We start from the raw sequence: 392 nt of genomic DNA, 5'->3' as shown, positions 1-392 counted from the left end.
TATATATGTTTGTTAGTAACTGGATTGGTTTCTTAACGAGCATGCATGCTTAATTGCGTTAATTAATCAGTTTTAGAGTCCCAATTCAATTAAGATTTTAAGATGGTTTCTTGAATTAAGATAATTTATTATGTCATGGGGAATATGAAAGAAAAACAAAGAACTCTTGATCTTACAATTATCTCTTGGGAGCTCTTCGATCAAGTTCATATTTAAGACATTGTTCATTGAAAATTGGGATAAAAAATTGGGATAATTCAAAATAGGTGATATTATAAAATTACAAATTTAATTTAAACACGATATTTTGACTCTGTGAAATGTAATAAAATGATTTATTTTCCTTCATAAAATTAATTGATATATATAACACGTACACACATACATATATA

Source organism: Primulina huaijiensis, chromosome 7 (genome assembly GCF_012295235.1).
Source record: "Primulina huaijiensis isolate GDHJ02 chromosome 7, ASM1229523v2, whole genome shotgun sequence".
In the NCBI taxonomy this organism is placed as follows: Eukaryota; Viridiplantae; Streptophyta; class Magnoliopsida; order Lamiales; family Gesneriaceae; genus Primulina; species Primulina huaijiensis.
The sequence above is the reverse complement of the archived record's forward strand: the minus strand, read 5'-3'. Positions refer to the sequence as shown.